Genomic DNA, 8,480 nt, shown 5'->3' with positions numbered 1-8,480 from the left:
AACAAAAGAGAAATATATTGAAAAAGACATAATCATTAACAAAAAATGAAAAAAAAAAAAAAAAGTGTTTAAAATTAAAGTTAGTCACAATATTATCTACTAATTTAACTATATACATGTAACCAAATATCTTTAAGACAACGACAACTTATTAAAAAATTAAAAAATATATTATTATTAATTAAGCCATTGGTTTCAAGAAATATTTGGAGTTACTTTTTTTTTAACATACAAATTATGTCTACATACCTTAACAAATGACTTACAAAGTCTTCCTATTTCAAATATTATTAAGCGGAAGTCAAGTGCATGTACACAATGTATCGGTTTATTAAAATTAGAACTTGTTATTCTTTTGAGTACTTGTGTCACACATGGATCTAACACAAATAGATTTGACTTCTCATTTTATTTCATATTTTAATATTTTTCCAACAATTACAAATAACTTAATAATCTTAGCCTTAAAACCAAATTTATTTTGGTTTGTGCATTAATAGCACGACATTTTTTTACTAGCAAAAGCACGAAGTTATTATTTTTATGACCATTTGCGTCAAAATACTAACGGCTTGTATGGTTCGTGAAATAGTTATCACTTGGAATAAGCTGAAACATAATGAAAATTTTTAAAATGTAGGTAATAGTTATTCCTTTGATGTTCATTATTACGTCATTCAACATGTAATACCAAATAAATATACATTTTTATGATAAAATTTAATAATAATTATTCTTTATCTATTCCTTATCAAGTACTCATAAAAAGTTTGACATTGTAAAATTATTATTTGCTTTATGGTATCAACATAATTTTTGTATAACTATCAGTAACTTACCTATTACAACTAATTGATTCCAAGGAATATACATTTCTCGAACCAAACCTAGAGTAGTTAATATTCTTAAGTACTTCTGCATTTCCTTTGAACAAAAATCTAACATTATATTTGGTTCACAGATAAAAATCAAAGGAAGAATAGAACTTAGATGGGAATAGTATTACCAAATGAATGGAATGGAAATTGCATTTCAGTTTCAACCTTGGTTGAAGCATGTATTCATCCATGGAAGGGAATGCCAATTCCATTCTACTTCTTACTGTGTAATAAAACCAGAAAAAAAAATTGAATCATATTTACATAAAATTTACCATATTATCTTTACATATAAAAATATAACGTTCCGTTATTAATGCCTTTATATAAAGATTAAATTTTTCAATGAGAAATTAGTAAATCGAAAAGTTCATAAAATTATAGAATACTAAAACAGTAATTCAAAATTAGTAAATCAGTAATTTGCCTGCCAAAATTCTCTAGCCACGCACACGCATTAGAAATGAAAAACAAGAAGATGAAGAAGTTGAAAAGTTAAGAAAATTACGTAATAACACAAGATGCTATATAAAACCATTAATTCACAACTCACAGCAAGTTTTCAAAATCCTTTTCACTAATCTGAAAAACAGTAGCAACAAAACTTAACTACTTTTTAACTGTCATCTTCAAGAAGGGTCAACACCCAATCCTCCTCCTCTTTATCGGGCATGCTAAAGAAAACAATGGTTGTCGAGAGGCCACAACCAATGAAACGAGTTAAACATTCTCCTTTATATCAGCAAGAACCCGTGCCCAAGGCAAAAACAGATGCAACCAATTTTCTTTTTCCATTCCTAGTTCAACTTGGACAAGCGATTGCTGCATCGAGAAAAACATATATCCAAAACTTAATGAACATAAAAAATAATAATATATCAACATAATCCTACTTGGAAGTGCACTAGTTCATGCACATGCAATGGCCAAGTGTATGAACATTTGATGGGGAAAAATAAACATGCACCTATTAGAAACATAAACATTTGGTGCCTGAATCTGACTATTCATTCAACTAAACAAATTTAACCATAAGTTCAAGTTTTTAATTGACCAACAATACATGAATAATCAATAAAATCAGAATTTCGCTTGTGAATACTAAAGATTCTCTTGATGTAATGGTTAGATATATTTTCACCTTTCATTAATTTGAATGGCTGTTCTGATTTTGTCTCCCCCCACCCCCCCCCTTTTTTTTTTTTTCTATATAGAGATGAGGATTTTGCATGGAAAAACTGGTTCTATGACAGTGGTAGATATGCCTAAACCTGTATACTTATCATTGCCTTGTACAGTTTAGAACAAGTGTTGATGATTTTTCTCTTTTTTTTTAAACTGGGCAGAGAATTCAAAGATGACAACTGAACTCTTTGAAAGAGCATGATTCAGGAATCGATTGAAATGATGGACAAAAAGATGATTAACTTCTATTAAACAGGACAGAAAAAAAAAAGTCAATTTATTATTTTGCGTCCCTTGCTCAATTTTGTGTTGAATTAACGTTTCTCCTGCCTCCAACTGATGTAAAGTTCTATGAGTAATATAACTCTCTCCTCCTTGCACGGCTTTCATATTTTCCTCAGTAAATGTATGTGGATAATGGAGTGCTTAAGATTAATTCATTGGCATCTAAAGTTCAATCTCAGGATTTAAGGGTTTTCTGGATATAGTTTGTGCCAAAAAAAAAAAAGGTTTGAAGAAAGAGACCAGACAACATATCCAAGATTGTCTAAAATTCTGCACCATACATCAAAAGATGAACTTATAGCCAAAAAAAAACTTACCTAGCAGATCCAATATGATTTTGTTGTTGTCATCAATTACCAAATTCCACTTGCAATTTTTTCAACCTTATGATATTTTTGTTGCTTGTGATTAGGTATCATGCTGCTAAAAGTATCTTCACCATGTGTTTGGGAGCTTGAATTTCAGGCCATTATTTTGGATTTGGGTGAACCTAGATTAAAGGAACGGAAGGAATTACTACCTGCAATAAAGCACAGGCAAATACGAGCCAACCAGAAGTAGCAAGGCATAGATTACCAGATCTTGCACACAATCCTCCTAGAGATGGGTTTCCAAACCTTGCCTTTTCTAGCCTCTACTTCTTGCTTGCTTACGTCTTAGTGACTCTTCTTTCTTGGTTTTTTTTTTTTTTTTTGAGTGTTAAAGCAGTAGATTTTTCCTTTGCCCCGGCCCCCAATTCATAGGATTCATGGCTAGAGAAAGGTTCTGTGGTGATTGGGAGCATGGATTCCAGGCCATGTGAATTTGTGTGAACCTGAATAAATGAAGTACAAAATCGAATTTAGTTTTGTCCAAATCCAAGGCCTCAAACCCATTCCCCCAAAGCCCAAACACAACCATATCTCTTCTTGTTCTTTCAGTTTAACATGACAAAGTTACTTTCTAGAAAGGATTGCATTCAAATCAGCAAGGTTTACAGGTTGCTGCCACCCAAAAGATGCTCCATTAATTTAAAAAACAAGAAAAAGAACATTCTAGTATCTGCAAACAGGAAACAAAAATTTGACTCAAGAAATTCTGTGCTTTTTCCAAAATTAAACGCACATCAGGTGTATATTAAACAGAATAATAGATCATCATAGTTTACCATATAGTTGGTTTAATTTTATTTTTGAAGGCAAGGGGCGAAAGGTACATATATAGGACAAGGTCCATGCTACATTGCTTCAAACAAAGCAACAATGTGAAATTCCCCCAAATATTTAGTTTTTATTTGATCTTACAGGATTGTCTGCTTGTAAGTTGTGGAGCCAAGAAGTTTAATCAATGGAAGCAAGAAAAATATACTAAAATTGATTTTAAATGTAAGTTTTATCATATCAGTTCCTAGAGAATTTACCCTATCATCTGCAGAATACATATTTGGATGTTAGTCTGTAAAACTTATCAGCATCATTACTGAGGTAGCTACAGTATGCGGAAATTATACGTGACTATTGTACAGTACACTAATCCAGGTTTAAAGACTATGGGCGGCAGGTCTCAGCCAACATCCTGCAGCCTTGCATGCATATCTTTCCTCAAGCACAACATTTTTTGAAGTAAAGAAAACAGCATGACAGCAACTTAAAATGCTTCACTTTGTTCAGGTAAGCAACATCAAAAGAAGATAACCTGTTTTTATGGACTTTCATGTTAACTTTCCACTCACATGTAAACCAAGACTATGTGACAACAATATAAAAGTAGACACATACCAAACCAACAAAACCTTGAAAGGATGGACCAGTCATCACCATTTTCATTGCATAATTAGGAAGAAAATAAGTATATGTTTGAATGTCAAAAGGAGTGACGGATGTGTATTATATAGGCAAAGGAAGGGATTGGTATTTATACTTTTATAGGGTATAGGGAGTGGAACCATTACAAACTAACAACAGTTGTGCAATATTAGGTGGGCCATTACAGAGCAATTATACTTCCCAAATACACACAGAAAATATTAAAGAACTTGTTGGGAAATCTAGTTAAGAACTTAGATAAATCATCATCATGCTTTGGGAAATTTCAAGTAACGTTTTTGTCAGAAAAGATAGGCTCTTGTAAGTAGCGGTACTTCTGCCTTTCGAATTTTTTATTACTAATAATATAAAAGGGCAGACCTGGAGCTGAACGTAATGCTCCAAAAAACTCGCACCTCCTTTCTTTTGCTTTCTTCTTCTTTTCTTCTCTTCTTCTCTCCTTCATCTAACTTTACAACATGATATCAGATTATTTCTTATCTTCCCTAATAAGCCCTCAAATCTGATTTTCTGGTTCGTTTGAGAGTCATTTAGGGACACTTTTCATCTCAGTTTCGATGTGCAGCAACCTTGGTAGGATTCTTTCTGGAATTCTGCTGTTGCTGTGTGTTGTTGTTCACTGGTTGGCTGCAGCATGACGATGCTGTGTGTTCGTGATTGACTGCTGCAGTCTTGTATCAGTGATGGTCGTTTTGACTGGTGTTCAATGACTATTTCCTGTTCTTGCTGTCACTCAATTCTAGTTGCTACCAGCCATCATACCCGAAACTGTTGTGCTTCTAGTTTGTTTAACAAGTGTCTGTGGTGCTTGTTGTGGTCTGCTCACTTCCGCATGATAAAGTAATTTCTCGTAGGATATTGTAGCTTATGTTCCATGGTCAGAGCAGCCGCATTTTAAGTTCTGATGTTCCTCTGTGCTTGTGGTGCTGCCTGATTTAGCTGTGCTGTTGTGTTTTCATTCTTGATACTGGTTTATGCTTATTATTAGCATATTGAGGGTGTTTCTGATGGCCTTTACAAAGAGAGCTTCAACTGATAATGTACATATCACAGCCATCAAATTGGTTGGATCCTCCAAGTACCTTCTGTTGTCTCAAGCAGTGCGTGTATATATTAACATAAAAGGAATTCTAAATATTTTTTGCCTCCTCAATCTCCAGACTCCAAAGATGATGAAAATTGGATGAAAGAGAATGACATATTATTTGTGTGGTTGTGGAATAGCATGGGACCACAACTGCTGCGAATGATATGTTTCATAGAACAGCTAAGGCCATATAGGATGATCTCTGTGAGAAACTTCTGACAAGATAAAAATCAAACCTGTGTTTTTGACCTATATGATAAGTTTTTCAAATATGACCAAGAAGGAAGATGCAATAGTGAGTATTACAACACTTTGAAGGGTATGTGAGAGGAACTCTAACATTTATCAATGGGCAGAGTTTGGCTGCCAAGTTTTTGGCTCATCTGAGTCCAGAGCTTCAACCCCCATCCGCAATCAGATTCTTGCAAGTGAATTTATATCATCTATGAATGAAGCATAAGCTAGAATCCAACTGATCACCAATATGGCTCTCAATTTTTTCTCGGGCTTCTTCACATGATAGTTCAGCCATGGTTAGAAGTTAGAACTATGTTTAACCATGTTCGGGGAAGTGTTGGAGGACAAGGACGTGGTTTGGATGGGGATCGTGGCAAAATTAGTGCATCAGGACGAAGAGTTCACCTTGACAATTCTCGCATTCACACATATTGTGGCAAGAACAATCATACTATTGATCTATGTTGGGATCGCCATGGGAAACCTACTTGGGTCAATAAGTCTCTTGCTAAGAGTGATTCTGCCATTAACACTCCAAATGCACCTGCCTACTCCACTAGAAAGTTGAGTACATCATCTACCGTGTTCGGATAGGAGTACAATAATCTTATCCGCATGGTTCAACAACTTCAAACCCAGTCTTCTACATCTAGTGCTACTGGTGCCTCCTCCCATATGACAGATAATCCCAATTTATTTCAACCCGTCAAGCCACTTTGCACTCAAAGGTTACTCTTTAGTCGCTAGTTCAGGCAATATTCTACCGTTTCCTTCTATTCCTCTTTCTTTTATGTTATTTCTTTTATGTTATATATACCTAAATTTCCCTTGAACCTTTTATCAGTTAGTCGATTAACTAAATCTCATCACAGTTTTGTAACCTTCTTTCCTTCTTATTGTGTTATTCACAATCTCCAAACAAAGAAGAAGATTGGTGGAGAGCTTGGGAAGGATGGTCTATACTATTTCAGTGGTGGTGGTAGTGGTGTCAGATCACGCTCTTGCCACATGGCTTATTCAATTTCTACCCATGGTGTTTCTGTATCAATAGCATGCTTGTTCAGGTCATCCATCACTTCAGGAACTGCAAGTCTGCAACAGGTTTTTCCTATGTTCAAGTCAATTTCTTGTTTTGAGTGTTCTATGTGTAAATTAGGGAAGCATAGTAGGCATCTTTTTCATCTAGATTTGAGTCTTATAGTAAATCATTGTTTTCTCTTATTCATTTAGATATTTGGAGTACCTGTAGAGTTAAGAATTTGACTGACCATTAATATTTTGTATCTTTTGTGAATGATTTTTCGCGTGACCTGGATCTATCTATTGAAAGTGAGATATGAATTTCTTAATGTACCTAGTTCTACAAGGAAATAACAACCCTATTTGCCATTAATATTCAAATTTTTCGATCTATTAATGCACTTGAATTTGTTCAAAATGAGCTTCAGTGTTTTTGCTTGGCTAAAGGAATTATTCGCCAAACATCATGTGTACATGTCCCTCAGCAGAATGGAGCAGCAAAACAAAAGAAAAAAAAAAAGGGCATTTACTTCACATAGCAGAGTCTCTACTCTTTCATATGCATGTTCCTAAAACCATTTGGATTGATGCTCTTCTTATAGTCTGTTTTCTACTTAATAGGATGTCCTCTAGTGTTCTAGGAGGACAAATTCCCTTCTTGCACCCAAAAACATCCATGTTCTCTATTGCGCCTCATGCCTTTGGATGCACATGTTTTGTTCATATTCCACATACAAGCAAGTAAAAGTTCTTTCCTCTTGTTGTTAAATGTGTCTTTGTTAGCTACATAGTAACTCAGAAAGGATATAAATGCTATGATACCCACACTCGTAAGAAATATGTTAGTGCAAATGTTACCTGTTTTTAGGAGACACCTTATTTCTTAGTGTTAGGTCTTCATTGGAAGAATATATTGCGAGTCCATCAATGATTTCTAGCTCCCCTTGTGCATTGATCCTTATATCCGTACACTTATACCTTTAGAGAACTTCTACCCCACCTTGAGATCCATCAATTATCGACCCAAAGAAACAAGTGAGGGTTTATGAATGCCAAAAAGCAAGCACATACATCCTACCACCTCTTCTGCCCTTCGTTGTCTCGACTTCTAGTTCCGCATATCCATCCCAGCATGACTTGAATTTTCCAAATGCACACAAGAAAGGTAACTTGAACATGTACTCAATAGTCATTAATTGCTTACTCCATTGCCCTTTTTATTTTGTTTCAATTCAACACCTTCCTAATCCTATGTGTTCTTTTGCTTTGTTAATGTCCTCTATTCCCTTTCTCTTGCAAACCCTAGGTGGAAGAATGCAATGGATATGGAAATGGATGCCTTGCCCACTTGGAGACCATGGGATTCAGTGGATCTTCCTCCTCGTAAGGAGTTGGGACAGGCTTTGACAACATACATTGATATAGGCATTTGATTGGAAAGTTGATCTACTTGATTGTCACTAGACTTGACATATCCTATATTGTGTGGATAGTGAGTCAATTTATGGAAAATAACAAACAACCACATTGGGATTTTGTTTGTAGGATCCTAAGATCATGGTCTTAAATTTCCACGAAATTGTTGAAATTTCTGTTGAAATTTCCGATTTCCATCACCCTCAAAATCGAAAATGGCAATCAATTTCCGTCTTGCATAATTTACGTGGAAATCTCAACGAATCATCCCAAATTTATCGAAATCTCAAAATTTTAGCGAAACTTGTTGAAATTTTAACTATACGATGAAATTTCGTCAGAATTCAAATGAGGAATTCATGAGTGAAGTGAAATTTCTATCTTAATTTATTTTATCAAAACAAAAAAAATATTACAAGTGCTTTTGAAATTATATGAAAAAATAAACTTACAATAATATTCTATTTAACCATTCATGTCTAAATTATCATAATTTAATATTTAAATGATTTATGAATTTCATTTGTATTAACTAAATATGTATAATGTACATTATCTTACAAAATA

The 8,480-nt window shown here is 34.3% G+C and overlaps 1 protein-coding gene across 1 annotated transcript in view; it reads right to left on the bottom strand.

Moving 5' to 3' along the window:
* Positions 1–1,382: 1,382 nt before the first annotated feature.
* The window catches only part of LOC131164758 (uncharacterized), a 30,594-nt gene continuing 23,496 nt past the window's right edge, over positions 1,383–8,480 (bottom strand). The window contains exon 10 of the transcript XR_009139337.1: positions 1,383–1,700. The gene's annotated coding sequence lies outside the window, so the exon portion shown is untranslated. The remainder of the gene's footprint in view (positions 1,701–8,480) is intronic.

The sequence above is a fragment of the Malania oleifera genome, chromosome 9, assembly GCF_029873635.1.
Source record: "Malania oleifera isolate guangnan ecotype guangnan chromosome 9, ASM2987363v1, whole genome shotgun sequence".
Lineage (NCBI taxonomy): Eukaryota > Viridiplantae > Streptophyta > Magnoliopsida > Santalales > Ximeniaceae > Malania > Malania oleifera.
The sequence above is the reverse complement of the archived record's forward strand: the minus strand, read 5'-3'. Positions and strand labels throughout refer to the sequence as shown.